Raw genomic sequence first — 20049 nt, forward strand, 5'->3', positions numbered from 1 at the left:
ATAATATTAAGAATGGGAATGTTGCAATTTCAATAGTTAATTCAGAATGAAAGGTAATATACTTCTCTCCAAAAATCTTAAGGTTTTTTTTTTCTATGCTTGCTTATCTACTACAGCAGAGAAGGGGGGTGAGAACATTCCAAGTCTAAGAGATTGGGTGTGAGCATTAAGAAGTTTTAGAGGTTGGTGAGGCTTGTTTCTTTAATCAGCTTTATTTTAGAATACATGGTTTCTCTTTCTTTACTCATATTACCAGAATGATACCTTTATTTATGTCCTGGTTAGAGTGAACAGATTAAGGAATATTGGGACAGAATTCTGATCAAAAGGAAGTTGTAAGAGAAAAGCAATTGAACAGGAGCAAAGCAGGCCTTCCACTCACTGCTAGGATGATTAATATATCCTCATGTGATGGATCCATCTAACCACAGCATCTCTTCTTTTTCTTCAAACAATTCAGCACTTGCTGGACTGACAGCAGTAGCTAAGGCTTCCTGAGTGATCACTATGGCCCAGACATGTCCATGTGCTTCCAATGCATCACCCCAGTTAACTCTCAGATCAACCACGTATACTATCATGTCCACATTTTCTAGAGAATGCCTTTGAGAATCAGAGAGGAAAAGCAGCTTATCTAGATTCACAGCATGGGTAACAATGATCCAACCGAGATATATCAGTGCCCAGAGCCAACTTTAAAACTGTTACCTCTCACCACCACCTCAACACAAAGCCATGTGACACCAAAGTGCATGTGACATTAGCATGAGACCATGTAACTTCATACAGCATCCAACACCACATATTGATAGATATTCTAGATGTAGGTAGATATTTGTAACAATAATGAAAAAGAAAATTATCATTTATTTTTATATAACAGATAAGCACAATGAGATCATAGAGATATTATTTTCAAATTATGCAATATATTCATGAACCCAACTGGTTTATATGAACCGAACTGGTTTACACACACCAACAAAAATCTTAACACAATTTTTTGTGTGTGTTTCCAAGAACATTCCTCCTCTATGTCAGACTTGAGTCCTCAGCCAAGCCTCTCCTACTTTTTAGTGTGGACTAAAATGATTATATTAAATATTATGCAAGGAGTTGAACTCAGAATGTCTGTTGCTTTCTGATGGTTTGGTTCTTATTTATTTTACCTGATCAGCAGAACACATTACTTTAGGTAGGTAGAATGAAAGGAAGAGGTAGGTAGAACAGAAGGAAGAGGACAGATGGCAGCTCTCTTACCTGCTTGAGCGCCTTTTTGGTGTGCTGCTGAAAGGAAGACACTAGCTTGCCCTGCACTGCTGTGTTCGTGAGGCTTGAATCTCGAGTGGAAGATGCTTCGTCAGGTACCTGCTTCGCACAAACTAGAAAGAGAGAGAGATAATGATATTATTAATTTGAATTCCTTTTTTTTACCTTCACTGTAATTAACTCACTTGGAGCTTTTTCTCCAATTGAAAATGGATACTTAAAATGAAGCAAAATAGCACAGTAAAAAAGAAAAGTTATCTAGATTCGAAGAGAAGGGATCATTTAACAAATGTGTGGCCACAGTTCAATTTTACCTCTTTGGGCCTCCATGTTGCCTTACCCACTAATGGATGATAATTTTTATGTCACAGAGCTATTGTATGGACATAACAAACAGAACAATACCTGCCTCTGAAGTTGTAGTTTGGAGTCAGTAGACACTATCTGAATCTGAATATGGCAACTGAATGATGCACAAACTGAAGAAAACTATCTACATGAGCAAAAATGTTTTAAATCCACCCAGCTTCATAGATATAATGTTTCCTCTATTTAACGACCCTTCTTCTGTAGAATCTATGACCTGCTGTGACTTATTTCTCTTCTCCTATGGGACAAGACATGTAGGATGGAGAGGGAAAAATGAAATCTGAGATACTTGTTTTCAAATTAAGACCAATTATTTTTTAAGAAATGGTGCTCTCTACCGATTGCAATGTAATCTGCCCATTTTTACCAGAGTCAGATTTTCCCTTGGCCAGTTGTACAGCAGTCCAGTACATTCTCCCAAAAGACCACTTTTTAGGAGAACTGATGTCTAGACATGGGTGACCAAGGAGCTTATCTGGAAGCTAGAACTCTTCCTTCAGTCCTACCCCAACAGACAGACAAGGTTTAACACCTGCCATGATCTTGGCAGGGGCACTGACACAGGTCTTTTTCTGTGTATACTGGAAGAAAGGGAGGCATTTGGAGAATCGAAGTAAGGAAGTACTATGATTAGTAGTAGCAGAATGAAGGCATATGTCAAAGGCAGGAGGCAAGAGGAAGTTAGATAGAAGAAAATAACTTGAGAACATATTGTAAATGCACAAAACATGACTTTTTAAGGGCACAGGGTAAACAGGATGTCAAGAAAACTTTCCAAGTAATGGTAACATGGGGGATTCTGAACAGGGTTTTAAAGGTATGTAGAGGAGTAAAAACTATTATACTTATCAATCCCCAGCACAATTAATAATAATAATTGTAGTAAAAAATTGAAGCTATACACATACATAGTGCTGAGAAGAGTCAAGTTTCTTTCTACAGACTCTAGCAAGTCTTGCCTATGAATGTACATGTGGCTCATGAGAAAAGAATTTGGGGAAATCAAGCATTAATCAAGCTTTGTTTTAATTCAGAAAGCAACCAGGAAGCCAGCCATATGAATGAGTTTAGGAAAATGATTGTTAATTATTAATCTAGGCACTTTACATATGTGATCTCATTTAATTCATACAGCTTGCTCGCAAGACAAATGGGTATTATGTTCATGTGGAAGAGAGAAAGCCAGAGAGCTCAGAAAGGCCAATAAGTCACCCATGGTCACACAGGCAATGACACAGCAGTGCTGGATCCAAGGCAAGCCCGGTCTAGTTCTGGAGCCGAGGATTATTCCATGTAAACTAGTTGGCCTCGAAAGCCAAGATCAGATGCAGGAAATTCCACGTCTAAAGAAATATAACTGAACTGCATGATGTTGTAAATGCTAAAACAGAAAGTTTCAGAAAGGGAACAAGTCATTTAGCCCCTGGCATGAAAAAATTAAGAATTGTAGGTTTAAATATAATTGTATGGTTTCAAAATATCTGCACATATAGTGACAGAAGTCCTTAAATTAAAGATCTAGTGATTTTTTTTCTACTTGATACATTATGACATTTTTCATTAAGATGGTGTAAATGTTTCATTAAGATGGTGTGAACGTTTTTAAACACTGTTTGCATAAACCATGTATGGTTTCTAACACCTCTCCTTGAAATTATTACTCATTTGTAATACTTTACTGAAGCTTACTTACCAAAAAATATTAGAAATAATCATCAATTTATACTCTAAAGATAAATCTACTCTGTGTGTGTGTGTGTGTGTGTGTGTGTGTGTGTGTGTGTACTGGTTTATACAGATGGTCTTTTCAATGTGTTGAAGTCTCTATGAAGTGTGACAAATCAGGGAAGTGATAAAAAAGTGGCAGACAGGATACGTAATCCCAAGTAGACAGACTGAAATGGATATAATGTAAAAGTAAAGAGTGCGTTAGCAAATATATTTTATTACTTTCACATTCTTAGAAGCACTTGCACCTAGAAAACTGAACACTTACTGATTAGAAAGGAGAACCAAATGCAAACCGTGGGTATTAAGGAATTTATGAAAAATATGAGAATGTTCCTGCATGCTGGACCTCTAAATTCAAATTTACTACCAATTTACTTGGGAAATGCTTTTATTCATGTCTTTCAAAGGTAAACTACAGTACAGCAGGATCAAATAACAACAAACTCTGTCTATACAATTAAAGCCTTTGTGTCCCTCCTATTTTCTGACTGCTAACTAAGCAGTGCACAATCGACTCTCCTGAGGATAACACTAGCTCACCATTTTGCTCTATTTCTCTCTGATCTAGGAAACCATCCAATATTGGGAAACCACATGATTTAAGTTTATGATGACACTGTGTTCACAGTGATTCATATACATTTATATACACTGTTTCCAAAAGAAAGATTCTGTTCAATTTGGAGCCCAGAACTTTATAGGGAATCCAGGACAATGGAGTTAATGTCCATCCTTAAGGAATACTATGAACCTAGTTCTCAAAATGATTCATCTTCCTCTACCCAACTCTATTTGCTTTATCTTACATTCCATTCCAGACTAAATGAAGCACTATGAATATTCCTGTATTAAGTAGCCATTTTTCTCCCTGATTGCTCTTTCTGGAACTTGGTCCTCACACATTTCTCTAGGTCAAACCATTTTTTCCCTAATTATTTTCTTCTGATAGAATGATTATAGAATCTTAAAGAAAAGTACAATGTTATCAAAAAGTACAATACATACATGATTCTTTCCTTTGGGTTAAAATTTAAATTTTTAAAGAAAAAAATCAAAAAAGAAAATTACTGATGGGGTACCCACATAATTCATCCACAAGCTCCAAGAAGGAGGTGTGTATGTGTTCTTTTAAGTAATGACAAATACAGACTCTTATCATGAATATATGAATCACTGGGTAATTGAACTGTACAGGGTAATGCAGTTTCATTCTCTGACAAAACACAGGGTTTTCAGCCTTTTTTAAAATTTATTTTTGAAGCTTTCTTAATAAAAGATGGGATAAATAACTAAGGGCCTATTCCAAACAGTTCCCTGAAAATTTATCTGAAGGACTCAGTGTAGCCTCTGAAATTCAAGCCAAAGATAAATTAATGCTAAAGGAAGGATCAAGGAAAATCCCCTGTAAGTAAAACTACAACAGGAGCCAGGAAACTGAAGAATTAGGACAGATGTTTTATCCAATAAATATCAAACACTGACATGCAGTTTAGAAATGGATATCTTCTTGGCATTCAGGACAGAATGGGAGCTATTTTTTTCTAATTGGCAATTGGCATGATCACAAAATCACTGCCAGAACTTTATACCTCAAAACCCCAAAAGACAGCCTGCCCTTTCCATAGGTGTACAAACTGCAAATGAAGAAACAAAAATAACACTGATTTTCCCTAGAACTTACATTCCTCAACACTTTTTTTTAATGTGTAGAAATAGTATTTCTGTCTACATATTACTTGCCTCCCAAAATTAGGTGAGCAAAACACATAGTTAACGCCAATCTTCTGATATTAGACCAGCCTATCATCTACCTCACACTCCCCCAAATCTCCAAAATAACCTGTTTACAAGATCCAGGAGCAAAGACAGGTGGATGTAACCCATGTAACCATGAGGCAGCTTCAAAGTCCAGGGACACGGATGACTATATTCTAGCAAAACTGTGGGTTTATTTCTTTTTTCTTCAGAATCCCCAAGTTGTCATCTTGTCTCTTTTTCACTTAGCACTCAATTTGAGCATGCAATTGAACTACAATATGTGGATTGGGACCCATGTTTAAAGTTGCATGTTGGACAGAGGATACAGGTGGTATCCCCTCCTAATCTCACTACTAACCCACTGACTGGTGTGCAAGAGGACACCCACAATTCTAACTTTGACCTTTAACTCAAGACACACACACACAAAGGGAGAAATCAGAACATAAACTTGCTCTGCCACTACTTCTATTCTCATATCTTCCTGATTTCCCACCATCTCTGATCCATTTACCTGCTATGTTTATGCACTGGCTCTGATGATCCGTCCTCTAGATTCTCCTCCCCTTTACTCTACCTAGCAAACTCATCTGGGCAAATGAAACTTCAAAGAGCTTCCCACAAAGCTTCCTAGAGTATGAATGGGGCCAACTTGCTTCTCCTCTGACCATGATTCCTTAGAACCTAGTGGATGAATTCTTGACAGTCCCTGCAGAACTGGGACCTGTGTCCCCTGGCTCAGCAACTCAGGGACTGAGAATCCCTGCAATACTGGGATCTGTGCAAATATGGGCTCAGAGCAGGCAAACTATAAATGTTATTAAACTAAAATTTTTAATTTGATTTTCATTAAATTTGTTTAAAGAATCCATTGTTGAAGCTAACTTTCAATTACTCTTTTTAACCTGAATCATGGAAGGGGAGGTCAGCAAAGCTAGTTTTTATTATGCAAAAGCATATATAAAAATAGAATTTAAAAATTTTGAAAACAGAAGCCTGTTTTCAAAAAACTCTCTAAAATTATCCTAAAGTCAATTAGGGAAAAATATAAAAGCCAAACCACAGACCTTCCTATGAAAGTCTGTGGGAAGCTGCATGACTTGCCACTAATTATAGATACATTTCCCTCTGCTATCTTTACTCATTGCCTTATTTTAAGAGGAAAGTCAGAGTTTTGTGGTTTTACATAGGGAAATAAAAATAAATAAAATTTAAAAGTCAAAATTAGAAATCATTATGCTATGTAAAATTTCAGTAGTGGTGTGGGGTGCAGAACTGCACACAGACCAGAATCTGGACATTATCATTATATAGTAAATGCAACACAGATATTTTGTACTATTAGTTGCTATATATCCCACACTAAGCCACACATCCCCCAGGCAACTGATGTTCAAACATTTAGTAAAGTCAAGTAATAATACATCCTTTGGCCGTTTTCACTTTTTAAATTTTTTTTAATATTTCTTTTAGTTGTCAAAAGACCTTTATTTAATTTAAATAAAATCAAACTGAGAATCAAACCCAGGGCCTCACACATGCTAGGCAAGCACTCTACAATTGAGCCACAACCCCAGCCCGAACATTTTCATTTCTATCAGTTGTCCCTCTAACTACTACCTTTCAATTTTCTGAATAGTAAAACCATATTCTCTAAAAGCCCAACAGCTTTCTATAGAAATATAGGTTTAATAATGCCTTAATGAATTAAAAGAAAGTTAAAATTAATTCAGGCACTGTGACAAATGTTTTTTTTGTTTGTTTGTTTGTTTTTGGTTAAAGGTATTGAACCCAACACTGGGCCATATCCCCAGACCTTTTTCATATTTTACTTTGAGACAGGGTCTCGCTAAATTGCTCAGGACCTCACCACGTTGCTGAGGCTGGCTTTGAACTTGCAATCCTCCTGCCTCAGCCTCCTGAGCCACTAGGATTACAGGCATGCACCCACACACCCAGCTTCAATTATATTTTTAAAGAGGGTTGGATCTTAGAAGTTTGGTTTTTCATTTATTATTAATTCAACTGTACAACTTCTAATGAGCACTTTTCTTCTTGTCAAGCACCAGGGAAAATGTAGGGAAGAAAACTGTGAACAACAACAAAATGTGAGGTTGAGGCCACAAGAGTTTTCTACGTTTTTTTTTATCCAAAGAACAATGATGTGGAACCATTGATTCTGAGAAAAACTATGCCTACAAAAACATAGTGGTGATAACTACACTTTGTTTTGAAAGATCAATAAGCAGATAATTTTTTAAAAAATCCCCAAATAGCAAGTAATCAAAAGAATTTAGTTTGGATTTTAATGTTTTATATACAGAATTTAATTTGAAATTGTATGCATTAGCTATTTGGGGTATATGCAGCAACAAACTAAATGTGCCAAATTGTAAAAATTGATCTAAAAAAAAACATGGAAGCCCATTTGACCCCAATTAAATCTTTCTTGGACTCCACTTCTTTCAGAGAAAGATAATTCCCTAATTCCTTTTGGATCCAGTCTGTGGAGAGCTGCCCTCTCTAAAAACATTTCTTGTTCCAAGATAGGTATAGGTATTTGGGCTTAAGTCATTTTTCTTGCTGCTTTAAAAGAAAACATTCAAAGAATATGCCAAGAAAAACTAGCAATTACATAGAGCAATACTAGCAATAAAATAATGGAAATATCAATTTTTCCCTAAGAAACTTTCAAAGGACAAGGAGTCAAAACATTGTAGTTATTGATGTTCTTGATAATATTTAGAGCAATATTTTCCATGAATAAAAGAGACCTAATATACCTGAAATTTTTACTATACTTTAGGCTTCGGAAGCAGATTATATAAAGTATACAAAGCCTAATAAAGCTCTTTTTTTCTTCAGGAGAGGTTTCCAGAAAAAATAAATTAATTAATAAAAAGTAAGTTGGGCACAGTGGCACACACCTATAATCCTTGCAACTCAGGAGGCTAAGGCAGAAGGATCACAATTTCAAGGTTAGCATCTGCAACTTAGAGAAGCTCCAAGTGACTTGTTGAGACCTGGTCTCAAAATAAAAAATAAAAAAAGGGCTGGAGATGTTGCTTAATGGTAAAGTACCCCTTGGATCAATCCCCAGTATCAAATAAGATGGTCATTAAACCAACAAAAAAGAAAGTGTGTGTGTGTTCCTATGAGATGCATCATGGTGATACCTAAATGATTTTTTTTTCATGGCTAATACAAATACTGCAAATGATGTTCACGTGTCGCTGTCCCAAAACTGGATATACCACAACTTCATTACAATGTCCACAAAAGGTTCACTCAAATTTGCACTGGATAGGACACTGTTACTACATAGGTACCTAGGAAGAACATTTTACCCATGGGAAAATGTAGCTATAGAAATACTTCCTACAAGCACTTGATTTATCAGCCAAGCCAATTTAGTGATACAAATACCTCTGGATATTCATCAACATACCCTTCAGATACAAACTAGAAAAAGAGGAAACTCAAACTGCAAATCAATATATTTAGTAGGAAAACCCTATCCTATTGATGCCAGCTTTGAAACCTAACCCTCCTTCCACCACAGAACCAATAAGAATTTCTCTCCCAGAAGTATGGAGAGTCATGTAACAGCATGTGTGTGTGGTAAAAATATCAGGGGCTATTGCTTTTGCCCTAGTACAACACCTGGGATCTTCCATGTTGAATCAGTTTCCTAAAACAGCTGAACAGACATAAAGCAATCAACCTAGAAAATGAGAAATAGAAAAAGTAGACAGAAAGGCTATCAGCAAAAGGTTAGCATGAGTCAAGAGTAAATGCTTCACTCACAGACATCATTACTAATTACTTTATACCTCAACATATATCAACTCCAATGTGTAGCAACAGGGAATTAGGTAAGGGACCCAGGTGGCTCACTGAGAAATGGTTATATATAGTCACTTAGAGACAGAAGAGAGAATGGATCATCTGGTATCAATGAAAAGAACTTTTTTTTTAAAGAACTCGGGTGCTTTGTTCTTACATACAAATCACAGACTGTATAAATCAAACAGAACATTGGCTAGTTAAGATGAGTAATTGGGGGAATACCTTTAATTTTGTTTTTATTTGAAAAGGAGTTTGTTTTTATTATGAGATCATACTCTTTCCAATTTTTATCTCTTTATTATGAAATATTCTTCTCATAACACAAGAAAAAGGGGAAAGTACATTTAAATGGGTCACTTTATCTGCAATGAAAAGAAAACTTTTTTTTTTTTTACATGTCTCTGGACTGTTAAAACTGATTAAAATCCATTTATACAAGAACAAAGTTCACAGTTCAAGGGGAAATATGTTTTTTTTTTTAAAAAAAGAGCCCCTAATGGATAAAAGAAATGGAAAATAGTATCTATACGTACTGTCTGAAAGAGTTGAAGTCAGTCACTTGGAGAAGTTGAGATGGAGGGGGTAGTGACTGGATAGTCACCAGCTGTTCGCTATCATCAAAGAGGGGAAAAAGGAGGAAATTAGTTTAATTAAAAGCCCAAAAGATTTCAACAGAGGGAAAAAATTCTTCACTATACAGGTTATCAAAAACATAGAGGGACAGATACTAGGAGACGAGGATTTCTATCCTGCTGGACATCTGCTATTGGAATAATGTCCAATTGAATTGACGGGTTTAAGAAAAACGCTGGCATGGGAGAGGACCCAGGCCTGAATGATCTTTTGAAATCTCTCATGCTTCTTGTGAACTATGAAATCAGTGGGCTGGGATGAAAGGAGGGAAAATGAGAAAGAGTGGGCAGAGGAAGTTTTATATCCTGCCAACGGTCATTTCTGACTGTAGAGATTGTTCTCTTTGTACTTTCTTCCATGTGTAACTAAAACAACATAATTTTCACATACTTAAATTTCTTTAGGCCACCAATGTGGAGCAGGTGTCTCCATGAGCTGCTAACAAGATTCTGACTGAAATGCAGAGATGCTGAATGAAAGACAAACTAACTTAACCCAGGAAAGTAAGGGAGGCTGGTGTAGACCCTGGAGGAATTTCATTTACTCACAAGGTTCTTAGGAAGGGCTACCAGTTGCAAATTGATTGTATTTTCTCTTCTCCCTCCAAACCTACCAACACTTCCCAGCACACCCCACCCCAAACACACCATCCTAGGGCATTCACAGTTGGGCATTCACAGGTTGGTACTGAAAAAATCTCCACCAAAAAAAGACCACGGGGAAAGAGACCCTAAGTAGGAGAGCAACCTCTAGAGGTATTCCGAACATTCCCTTCCTGACTCCTCTATCCCTGTGTCATTTTGCTTTCCTTTCCCGTTGTGTGAAAGTGCTCCATAAACTCTCAGAGTAACAACTCCCTGGGGGTCAGAGCCCGGATGGTGCCCCCTCACTTTCCCCGGGAAGCCCCTCATCTGTATGTAATTGATGTCTCAACAGAGATCCTAGCCACACACTTCAGGCCATCTTAAAGTACTTTTCATGTTTGATAAAAAGACCCCTCAAACTGCGGCCTCTGAGCCAATAAAAACAAAGAATGAGCTGAATAAAGTTTCATGAAGTTAACTGCCAAAAATCACACAATCAGAAACTCACTTATAAAACTGGCCATAAAGAAGAATGAAAAAGGGCCATATAAAATTCTTGAAATGTTGGAATCATTATTTATCCTGGGATCTAAGGTCTAAAACATAGGATATGTGTTCTCCATTTTTTCCCCTAAATGAAGACTTTTAAAATACTAATTCCCTTGCTTGAGTGCTGCTTCCTCCCTGAAAGCCATTAGGGTTAATAGCAAGCAGAACCTTTTTTGATCTCTGTGGATGAAAATTGTACATTCTCTGGTTTCCTCATTTAAAAAAAATAAATAGGATGGTTATTGTTGATTTTAAATTTGAAATATATGACCACCATAAAAAGGGAAACTCATTTTTGTTCTTGTTAATCTAAGTTAAAGGATGAAGAGAATGAAGACTGTCTACTGATGATATCATTTCATATAAAATATGCATGGGTTCTCTGTAAACCAGCAGCACAGTGTAAGTCAACTTAATGTGTGAGGAAACTCAGGGTATACCAATGCATTATGCTCAGAAAAAAAAATATTCTGACACAAACACACCCATAAATCTCTGACTAAAACAGGCCATAAAATTAATAATTTCTTTGGGTGACATGGATATATACTTACATAAGCATAAATGGTCATGGGTTGTCAACACAGATACCTCAAGTGATTCACCTAAGTCACTCTTAAATCTCTAAGCTTGTAAAATTTGAACAGTTTACTTTCTCAAGTCTATACTTCCAATGCTTATTGACAGACTGTTCAGAAGCCAAAGAAACATACCCATAACCACAGTTCTGTGTCTCATAAATGCTACTACAATCAATAATATACCCCTTTTCCCACATTGTAAAAATTTTCAATGAATCTTTAAAAAAAACATCTTGGCAAAGCATCTCCCCTTCACAAAGAATGTTTCTCTGGGCGATGATTCCAAGAAGAAGACTAAAGTCCCTTAACTATGTAAGAACTTCAATATTAATACCTAGCATCAAGCACTAAGGTTTCTCTCTCATTATCTGTTTTTATAAAATACTTTCTTCTCTGCCTGCCTCTCCAATGGAGCAGCAAATGTCAATTAATCTTCATTAATCTGAAATAACTCTATGGTAGCAGAAGCTTATTCTTTCAATGGTGTCAGGGGTATTTTACCAATTAAAGGCTATCATTTACCTCAATACCCTCTACTCTTTCACCCAAAGGGATGTGGGGGAGAACACAGAAAAACAGACCTCCCTCCCCTCTCCCCCTAACCCCTTCACACTCACATCCACACATGTACCCCACCTTCTTTATTTGATCAGACTTTCAACATGTATTTGTACAGCTGTAAAAAGTATGGAAGGTCTATCCATTCTAACTTCTGGTCAAATATGTATCAGAGCAAGGAAATCTCCTAAAGCAGTTCTCTTTCCTGGAATGGGTTACTGATTCATAAGCAATCATGTGGTATCCTGTTCCTTCATTTTTATAAGCCAAGGGTTCCTCTTTGTCAGAGTCTCAAGTTTATGATCAAAACAGAAGTGATCTAATGTTAGGCAAATTACATCAGCAACCACCAGGCAGTGGGAGTCTGACCTTTGGTGTCACACATATCTGGGTTCGTTACAGGAATGAGCCATTTAACCTCTTTAAGTCCATTTCCTCACTGGTAATAAAATAACTAAAAGAAAGTAAAATAAAAGAGCCTAAAAATATTACCTACTTAGAGAAATGTTGCAAAGATTAAAAAGTATAAAAGTAAACAGTGTACAAAGGCTGGACATTGTAAACACTCAACACATTTTCAGCTTCTTGGTCTGAAAATGTATCCCGAGGCTAGATTAATAGGCTACACCAGAAGTAGGTGACACAGAGATGAAGAAGAAATATACTTGTCCTGCAAGAGGCAATTGTGGTTTGCAATAAGATACAAAAGTGGGCAAGCCAAGCAATACTCAAGGAAATAAGTTATTTACTATTCTTTCAGTGATTTCCCATAGCTATCTCCCTAATGCAACTTCAAAGGAGAGGCCAGGAAATCTATCCAGGTCATATTAGTCAGATGTGTGCCTGTGTATGGATTATTCTGTGCAGTACCTATTCACATGTCAAATTAGGAGGTTTGCTTACTCCTTTTGGTCCAATTATTGGCTAAGTCTCAACCTATCTTCTACCCCTTCCCGATTCTAAACACCCTCCCCTCCATCTCCTTTTAGGATCGATTCAGGATGAGCCACAAGCAAAAATCTTCTGCAACCTCCAAGTTTCTTCTGAACATCCCTTTACTTCTTGGTCTACCTGACTCTCTCCTATGGATACCACTTCCCTGGAAGACTCTCAGGTAGAAGGAATATACATCTTATATCACTGGGCCTAGAACATGGATAGGTGACATATGTTCTCCTGCCTATTCCTTTAGACCATTCTCCCTCCCTGTTCCTTAGATGCCTCCAGAAGTGTATCTCATTTCATCAGAGGGCATTACCAACTATTCCCCTTAATTGTACTTATCCACCAACTCCTGGGTTACTCTTATGTTACTCTCACTTATGTTATACATTAGAAGATTCTCTAATATATTAGGCCAGGACCACAATCAGTTTTTACAACATCTTTGTTCTAATAAGAAAAAGCAGGGCTGGGGTTGTGGCTCAATGGCAAAGCACTTGCCTAGCATGTGTGAGGCACTGGGTTCGATTCTCAGCACCACATATCAATAAGTAAAATAAAGGTTCAATCACAACTATACAAATATTTTTTTAAAAAAAAAGGACAAGGAAACCTTTCCTCCAGGTAGACCTGCCCAATCCCATGATGTAAGTTGAGCAAATGGAGAGGTGCTTAACTCCAGCCACTGATGGTCCCATGATCCAGAGTGAATACTATGCCTAACCATTCATGACACCATTAAACCTAGCCCTTTTCTTTTCTCTCATCTCAGACACATAATGTTACCGTAAACTCAATGTCATGAGCTACACTCTCACATGCTTTTCTCATTTTCTCTATCATACCAAATCAACAAACTTTCCACCTCACTGAGACTTCCACTTCCACACCATCCCTCAATTAATTGTGTCTTCACTTAGCTCCACATCCAACTTAAATTCTATGGACTTTCACCTTAACTTCTCCAGTTCATACACCCTCAATTCTTTTATTCCTCGATTGCTTCATTTGGCACCCTCAATTCTTTTATTCCTCGATTGCTTCATTTGGCACCCTCAATTCTTTTATTCCTCGATTGCTTCTAGTCAAATCTAGCTGGTGTACTTGTCTGAAGTTGTACAGTGATCCTGAACAGAACAGGGGGACTGGTGCCATATTAAATGCAAGATTAATTACCTTAATGAATGCCCTTAATGCAACAAGATTGTCTTAGACAAATATTTTACATCTTCTCATTATATGTACAAAACCACTTCTATTCTCAACCTCAGCTAATGAACTTATTTCCCTTTTCTTAGAGAAAAATGAGGCAATAAGAAGGAAAATTCCATAAGCTTCTTCCACAAATACCAACATTCACTTCTAGTGAAATAAGCTGACTCTTCCTATTGCTCCTTTCCTGACCTCAGTCATCTCATCAAGCACAGAGGAAACAGCACCTTTTGCATGTCATCAATTTCTCCTCCTCAATTGGAATTTCTTATTAATAAGCAATTATTCTAATATTTATTTTCTATAAGGAAAAAAAACACCTCTCTCTGAATTCTACTTTCCCTTTTTTCCTCACATTCTCTTGAACCCACTCCATTCAGGGTTTCTTAACATTCCACAGAAGTTGTCAACGTCAAGTTCACCAATACCCTCATGTTCTGATTTGGTTATAAAGTTCCTGTGAATGCAGCAATATTCAGAGGAAAAATGGATACTAAGCTGTAACCTAATCAGCCTAGCCTAGTTTGAACTGATGGGCTGGGTGGTAACTATTGGCAGGTGGGGTGCTGCAGGGGGTGGTGGAACACTGAGGTGTGCCCCAAAGGTGCAACTTCCCTGTGGCTCCATCCCCCACACCTGCTTTTTCTTCCTGACCTTGCCATGAGCTAAGCAGCTCCACTGAGCCCTCCCCAGGATGTGCTGCCACATCTTGGGCCCAGAGCAATAAAGCCAGCTGTCTATGGACTGAGCCCTCTGAAACTGTGAGCCCCAAATAAACTTTTCCTCCTATAAACTGTTCTTGCCCAGTATTTTGGTCACAGAGATGAAAAGCAAACCAAAACATCTCATAAAACTAAATCCAGTAAAAATTTTTTAATCTTCAGAATAACATATCAAAATCCCTGACATATTTGAATCACTTTCCTCCCAGAAACACTTATCTTCACTTGGTTTCCAGGACAGAAAACCTGTTCTCCAGTCCATTTATCTATAGTCTCATTTGCCGTTTCCTACAATTTCTCCAAACTCTTGAAATTCAAGAGTCCCTCAGCTCAGTCTTTGAGCCTCTTCTCTTTACCATGCACTTTCAATTCCTTGGTGTTCTCATTCCATTTCATGCTACAAATACCGTGTATAAACTGACTGCTTTCAATTGTGCATCTCCAGCAAGGTCTTCCGCTGGAGTTTCAGATAGGTAAGTCAGTCACACAGCATACCTACCTGCATGGTGAACCGGAATTTTATAATCAATGTCCAGAATGAGCTCATCAATATCCATCCTGTCCAAAACTACTACTCTTATAAATTCTTCCATCTAAGCTAAAGGTATCACTATTCTTCTCTTTGCTCACACTCAAACTTTGGAGTTAGTTATCCCCAACTCCTTTGTCTCCTATATACACATATATCTGCTGGCAGTTCCTGTTGGACCTACCTTCAAATACATCCAGAATCCCATCGCTTTTCATCATACCTACTGATACTCCTTTCATTCAAATCAGTTATCATCTGTCCTCCAGACTATGGCAGTAAGTTTTCTACCTCATCTCCATGTTTTCGTCCTTGTTTTCATCTTTTTATTATACTTAGTGATCCTGATAAAATATGAAATTGTCTTTGTGGCTCAAACCTACAATGGCTTAAACTCTCTCTCAAAACAAAAGCCACTGGGATGGGGTTGTGGCTCAGTGGTAGAGCACTTGCCTAGGACATGTGAAGCACTGGGTTAAATCCTCAGCATAAAAATAAATAAAAACAAAGGTATTGGCTGGTGACATTGCTCAGTTGGTAGAGTGCTTGCTTCACATGCACAAGGCCCTGGGTTCAAATCCCAGCATCACACACACACACATACACAAAAAACAAAGATATTAAAAATGACACCATGTTTAAAAAAAAAAAACCCACTCCCAAGATACTCTATAACTCAGCCCCCACAAGTTCTCTTGCTTTGTATCTTACCACACTCCCCCTTATTCAATCTGGCCTCCCAAATATATCGACCTCTGTTTCTGGAACATTCTAGGCATTTTCTTGCCTCAAGGCCTTTGTGATTGCTGTTCCCTCTACAGAGAACTCTCGACCCTTGAAGACCTTTTCCCTCACTCCACTCAGGGTTTTTTTTAAACACACTCTTCTCCCCATTCTTATGCCTTTATGTATTTTTCCCAGTTCTTACCAGTGAAAAAGGTACAAATTTTACAGATTTACTTTGCTTACTGTCTATCTCTCAAAGAACATAAGCTCCACGAGAGATCTGTTTTTGTTATTTACTGCTGGAACTGCAATGCCAAGAGCAGAACTTGGCACCCAGAAGCTCAATGTACATTTTGAGAGAGAACACATGAGCGCTCACACAGGCAAGTAATACAGCAAGGGGAACGACCTCAGTCAGATTCTCTTCAATTTGCCAGCCCTTCTAGAATGCCAGAAACTGTGCGTCTCTGCTTGTCCTCTGCCTAACCTTAAGGAACTTCCAAACTTCAATGTACAACAACAATGGGGGGGGGGTCGTTCTCAAAAGGGGTAGGAACAGGGATATCAAGACGAGGGAAAATTTGGTAAACAATCTATAAAACAGTCTGCTTCCATTGGACTAAGACAACAATCTGAATTTCCTATGCTCAATTCACAACCTCTGCTGCAGATCAGTCACAAATGAAGTCACATCAGTCTTATAGGGACCATCAGTTTAAAGTAAAGGGAAGGAATGTTCAGTCCACCCAGAGAGCATAAAAAGGGACTCCTATAGCCATTAACAAAATGTATGGGTTGAGGTTATTACTAAAATATGATATGTCTGCAAGGATTGTTTTAAGGTTTGTTTAAAGATGATTTACTGATTCCGATGAGTCCACCAACAAGAGACTTTAATTACACACTCTTCCTCCCAAACCATGATCAGGGACCTTTTTTTAAATTTTTTTATAGTTGTAGGTGGACATCATGCCTTTATTTATTTATTTTTATGTGGTGCTGAGGATCCAACCCAGTACCTCACACTTGCTAAGCAAGCACTCTGCCACTGAGCTACAGCCTCAGCCCAACAGGGACCATTTTTGAGACCAGCAGATAGAGTGGAAGAGAGTACAGCAGCTTCTGCAAAACAGAATTACATGCAGCAACAAATCACAACAGATTTTCAGAGAGATGAGAGTGAAATAACAGAGTTCACAGGTGGAAAAGATTCTCTTAGAATTCAGGAAGGATCTCTCATTTTTCAAAAGTGTTTAAGGAGTAAATATCTTATTAGAGCCTTGTTTCTCTGTAAGGAATGGTAACATTAGGACTAATTTACAAAGGGCAACACAAGGAACAAAGCTATTATAAAACAACTACTTGTGATTATAGGAAAAGTCAGCACATTTAGTCATAAGCACTGCACTCTTAATCCAAACCATAAGATACCTCTAGCGCCATCTTAGTTTACATGAGAAATATACTAATAATACTTCAGAAATTATTCAAGAAATACAAAAACATACACACAAAAAAGTAAAGAACCAGGCTGGGGTTGTGGCTCAGTGGTAGAGCACTTACCTAGCAAGTGTGAGACACTGGGTTCGATTCTCAGCACCACATAAAAATAAATAAATAAAGATATTGTGTCCATCTATATATATATATATTAAAGCTAATGAATGTATACTTTTCTTAAGTGCTAACTTTGTTAAATAAAAAATGACTGATGATAAACCCTGGTAAGGGATAAAATCTTACAAGAAATTGTATAATGGTGGGGAATTCAAGTAGTAAAATCATTGGAATTAACTTAAGAGAACCTGGGATGATATTTGAAGCTCCTCGTACTCACCTCCGTTTTCTTCTCAGCCATCTCTGTGCCATCCAGCTCAGAGTCACAGACTAAATCCAGTGTTCCATCTGCTGGGCATGATGACTCCTCTTTCTATATTATTTTTTTAATGATGACAAATAGAGATATGTTAGCAACTAAAATTATTTTAAATACTTTCAGCATCTTACAGGATTTTCACAGTTTTATGAGATTTGGAGTTTCAATACAGATTTACTTTTTCATGTAAAAGTCACTCCTTTGGGGAGGGGTCAAGAGGAAAAGCCCATTACCACTCCAGATATTACTGTCTAACCTTTTAAATCTACATCAAAAAAAGGAAGTCTCCTTAAAAGGAGTTGTTTCCAATCAATTATATGTTCTTCCTGATGCAAACAAATGGATTAACAATTCTGCATTTTCATCAGTGAATTGAACATCCAAGTAGCCTCAAAAAGCAAAGGGGAAAAAAAAGTCATTTTGAAAATAGCCTCCGCTATTTTCAGAAACATTCACTATAGCTGAGAGAGAATCCCTACTTTCTTTGCCAGGTATAACTTTTTTAAATTATTTTTTATTTCTTTTAATTAGTTATATATATGACAGTAGAATGCATTTATTATGCACTTTGAGATATCATACATAGATGGGATGTAACTTTTGACATTAAAAATAAATCTTCTCGAAGGAAATAAATAAACTTAAAATATAATCCATCATTTATCTTTAACATCCTAAAGGATTTTCATAATAAACAGTAATTATTTTCAAATAAACAGTAATTTATTTTTAATCTATAAAAATAATATTCTGAGTTTACTTGTTCTGTGTTATACAATCCTTTGTAGAACATAAGCATTGATCATCTGGAATTCTGAATTTTAGATGGCATTTCCCATTCTATATGGAAATAGAAATGCTATTAAAAAATTCAGAATTAACTATTTTAAACTTATTCTATTTTATTCCTTCCTTGAGGTCACTGCTTATTTGCAAATTGAATGCCCAATTAAAAATCAGTAAGTTTTCAAGAAGAAGGAATAAATTGATTATTTTTACAAAAGTCAGGAAAGATTACAGGTGTGAAGACCTATCAGCTGATGGTCATTAAGTCAAAGAGTTTCTGGCAACTGTGATTGTATTAAACTCCTCACTGATGACTCATGATACTCCTCCCTATAAATTTTGAAAAATCAAAAGTTTTAAGGAAGCCATAGCTATTTTCCATTGCCAGATGCTGTGGAGAAACCACAGATAAGCTTTCCTTAAAGAAAAATGTCATTGTTTTATTCTCAGTATGAAATCATTTTTATGACATCTGAAAACATTTAAAAGGCATAGGGGTCATTCTTCAACCCTTCACTCAAACTTAATTTTGTTTACCTTCTTATGTTTGAAAAAAATGCATGATACATGGTAATAACACACATAACATGCAGAACAATACAACTTACTTTGAGAGCATAGAGGCCTGACTTTCCAGGGATTTTGAAGAATGTTCCATCCCCTATCCGAGTGTTAGTGTGAAGCATTGCATTCAGACAGGCTAATGGAGAGGTTCCACTAGAAAATAAAAGTGTGGAAAAATGAAGCGATCTGAGATGCAGCTTCTGTAGCAAAACTGTTCTCTGACTCTCTTAAAAAGAGACCTTCTTGCATGCCTTTTTAAAATATCCTCCCAACCCCGAAAACATCTACATTACAATAACAGGCCAAGCCAGTTTCCCCAAAGTTAATCAGATGCATCTGTCTTGCAGGCTTCAGGCAAAAAGTCTCCTAAATTGAAATTATGCTTTTATTCATAAAGCAACCAACACTGTATTTTAAGGAAACCAAAGCCCAGACTTTTATGTGGTGTTATTTTGTAAAATAACACTATGGGGCCTCAGATTTAAAATATTACAGACAAGTTGATGGTTGCACTTGAATGATCAGGGTGGGGCGAGGGGTGGAACCCCCAAGTTCAAGGGCAGCTCCATCTCATAGGTCGAAAAGCAAAAAAAGAATAATAAGAACCAGGGAAGAACTGATTTGAAATTATAAGTATTTAACTTACTCACAGGACTGCATTTTTCACATGGCCAAATAAGAATATATATCTGTGTTCATATCCCTGATACAACTTACACAATGACATCTTTTTCTCAGATATGTCAATAAAAAAATGTGTTTGAGAATTCTGCCCAGCAATTATGTTCTGTAGAAAAGATGCAAGTGACTG

The 20049-nt window shown here is 37.0% G+C and overlaps 1 long non-coding RNA gene across 1 annotated transcript in view; it reads right to left on the reverse strand.

Moving 5' to 3' along the window:
* Positions 1–19419, reverse strand: part of LOC144366855 (uncharacterized) — a 39998-nt gene extending 20579 nt beyond the window's left edge. Inside the window, exons 1-3 of the long non-coding RNA XR_013425998.1 lie at positions 19283–19419; positions 17850–17942; positions 1261–1382 (exon numbers count right to left, since the gene is read on the reverse strand). This is a non-coding gene — a long non-coding RNA (uncharacterized LOC144366855). The remainder of the gene's footprint in view (positions 1–1260; positions 1383–17849; positions 17943–19282) is intronic.
* Between the last annotated feature and the right edge of the window lie 630 nt (positions 19420–20049).

Source organism: Ictidomys tridecemlineatus, chromosome 9, assembly GCF_052094955.1.
Source record: "Ictidomys tridecemlineatus isolate mIctTri1 chromosome 9, mIctTri1.hap1, whole genome shotgun sequence".
NCBI classification, from domain to species: Eukaryota; Metazoa; Chordata; class Mammalia; order Rodentia; family Sciuridae; genus Ictidomys; species Ictidomys tridecemlineatus.